This window comes from Pteropus medius, unplaced genomic scaffold (genome assembly GCF_902729225.1).
Source record: "Pteropus medius unplaced genomic scaffold, Ma_sr-lr_union100, whole genome shotgun sequence".
Classification (NCBI taxonomy): domain Eukaryota; kingdom Metazoa; phylum Chordata; class Mammalia; order Chiroptera; family Pteropodidae; genus Pteropus; species Pteropus medius.
In genome coordinates this window covers 39,510,392-39,513,589 of record NW_024349800.1, presented here as the reverse complement: position 1 = coordinate 39,513,589, position 3,198 = coordinate 39,510,392, and the positions used below count along the sequence as shown (strand labels likewise).

Below are 3,198 nucleotides of genomic sequence, written 5' to 3'. Positions count from 1 at the left end.
AATATTTCCATCCTCAAATGCAGAAAGAGTTAATTTCCCCATCTACTAAAATATATGTACATAACCTTCCTAACAGGTTTTGCATACAGGAGGGTCTCAGATCCTCTGAAGACTACCTGTGCCCCACTGCCCCAGAGTTTACAAGTTAAGCATTCTGGACTTAGAATGTTTTCTCTGATAGGGTGTGCTATCTATCCATTCTCCTTATATGCCATTGGGAACCCAAACTTTCAGTTTCCCAAAGTGTAGCCTTAAGATACACTATGTTGTTTTGTTGTTTGTTTGTTTGTTTGTTTGTTTTAATTCTATTGGAAAATGGGCAAGCCCCATCAAAAATTGGAGTTCACATCCCACCGCTTATGGGGCTGAAGATACTGGGAGCTGTCCTACGTCCTGAAAATCCTCGTCCAGTGTCACAAGGAGCTGTCCAAGGTCCCAAAGGTCTTAGCTGAGTACTTCTCAAAGTGGGTTGGTCTACAGACTAACTGTATCAAAATCGACTAGGTATGTGTGTTAAAATACAAATTCTTGGTCCACCCCAGAACTACTGAGTCAGAATGTTTATAGGTAAGCCTCAAAAATCTGCATTTTGAGAAGTTTATCTGGAGATTCTTATATCTTAGGCTAAGATGATGTCTCCCAAATGTCAGTACCACTTTTTTTTAGGACTGGGGACCATTTATTCCCATTGAACTCACCGATCATAGTAAATGTACCTGCTACCTTTAATATTATCTCTATTAACAATTAGGATGAGTTATTATATTCCTGAAAGGACATTAACCAAATTTCTATCAGACAGTTTTTGTCCCAATTTGGTACCAAACAAATACAAAAGTTCAGCCCCATTAAGGAATCTGAGGAAAGGCAAACCCTTTTTAAAGTCAAATTCCTTGATCTTTTAGCAAGTGTTTCCTGCCCATCCAATCTAGTAATGAAATAATTACAATTACAATCAATATTTACTGATCACTCTGTGCCATCTATCAAATCCATAACAATGATAACGGTGGTCAAAACAACAAAAATATATTTATTGAGTCTTTATTACATGCTCAGCACTGTTCAAAGTTCATCACGTACTTGTATCATTTAATCCTTACAATATAATGTACCCATGATCCCAAAACAAGCAGGGAAAATTGTACCCCGTTGATATCAACTTACAGGCTTTGTCATACAAATATATGATATTAAAGTGAATAATTTCATAGTTTTTTTAAATGTCTGAAAATGGGGGGAGGGTAGAAATGTCCTTTATCAATTACTTGTGTCCCTGGAACTTTAATGTTTTCTTCATTAAAATAGCACAACTATTGACACTAAATAAACTGCATTTTCAGAGAGACACATCCAGCAGGCTTGAAATGGGCACTCCAAGGGGATCAAGACAGACCTACCAATGCAGCTGTCTGGTGCCTACACAAACAGAGGAGCTCCTGGGACTCCCCACATGAGTGCATGAGTGATTTTTATCCACATGAATGATTATAGCATTGACGTGATACAACAAGACAAATTTGATCGCAGCTTTTCATCCCAGATGTCAGCGTCCCCGATGAACAGAATGGCTCCAGACAATCCCCAGCCAGACCCTTTTATCCACATGGATGATTCCAGTATGAACTTCATACCAACAGAATCAAGCTGGTCCCACAATATGGAAGAGGTACCAAAAACTCACCTCATTTATGCACACACAGTATGAAGAGCTGGAGGCTCTGTTTAGCCACACCACATTTCCAGATAAAAATCTCCAGAAGGAACTGACACTGAAACTCAACCTACTGGATTTGAGTCAACAATAAAGACTTAGTTCAGGAACCAGCAAGTCAAACTGAGGAAGCAGCAGCAACAACAGCTAACACTAAAGCAAACAAACTAGATTCTTCCAGCCAAGAATGTGCCCGCCTCACCCACAACATCAAGTAGTCCTTATCCTTTTTTTCCTGTAGTTTCAGATTTCTATAGCTCCCTTCCACCTCAGCTCTTAGGCCCTTTCAATTAGGCATGGGAATCTACCCTCACTGAGAGTCCTCTAAGTGATGTCTAAATGCAAGGTCCTCATTTGGAGAGGTTAGTGGCCTCGGTTCCTGCTTTGTATTCTGATGCCTATGACACAGCCCAAATCATGGAACTGGATAGTTATCCTGATATAGATATCCTGTCTATATCAGTGTCTCTCATCCACAAGCCCCAGCTAGAAGAACATGGTTCTACTTTCAGCATCTTTGCTGGTCCAGCTGTATGTCTATCTCTGGCAAACCTCGTCCAGTATGACAAGCTGAGGTCTTGCAGCCTAAAGTCCAAGAGACATCCTGGAATTCCAGAACTCCTCCAATATGATGGACTTTATTTCTCTGATCAAAGTAGTAATAAATACCAGATTGTACAGAAAAAAAATCCTAACTACTTATGAATGTGCTATCCCCTTTTAACAGCTTTATTGCAGACATACAGTAAACTACACATATTTACAATGTATAATTTAATAGGTATTAACAGATGTAAACATCCATGAAAACATCACCTCCAAAAGTTTCCTCCTGCCCTTTGTAATCCTCACTCCCACCCCTCTCCAGTTGCTTGATGCCAGACAACCATTGGTCTGTTTCTGACACTGAAGATTAGTATGCATTTTCTAGAATTTTATGTAAATAGAATCATATGACGTGTACTCTTTTTGTCTGCCATCTTACACTCAGCATTATTTTGATATGATCCATGTTACTGCATTTATCAATAGTTCATTCCTTTTTACTGCTGAGTAGTATTCCAATTATCCCCATTTTGGAGACAAGAAAACTGTAAAAAATAAGCAACTCATCTAAGATCACAAAATAAAGGACTAGATTCAAATGTAAGTCTGCCCAACACAAAAGCCTAAGATTCTCCCACTAAAAATTCTGCCTCTTTTCATTTTTACCTGAGAAATAACTATTCACATATCTTCAGGATGAGAAAAACGCAATCCCCAGAGTGAGCAGAATATACTAATCACACAAAAACTAGGTGGTTGCATGATTGGAAAGGATGTCAACTGTCCTATCCACCCACCCCACCAGGCCTGCTCTCAGCAGTACCACCTGAATCTCCTGGGCTTCCCATTACTAAGTCATTCAGCCCAAAAAAGACCCCAGGATCATGAGCTGCCAAGGCATATGAAGATCACCATATTCAGGGCCTACGCTCTGGCTA

General features: G+C 39.6%; 1 pseudogene; it reads left to right on the top strand.

Annotated features, from left to right (window-relative positions):
- Positions 1–1,480: 1,480 nt before the first annotated feature.
- On the top strand, positions 1,481–2,288 carry LOC120621532 (arginine-fifty homeobox-like; annotated as a pseudogene).
- The last annotated feature ends 910 nt before the right edge of the window (positions 2,289–3,198 follow it).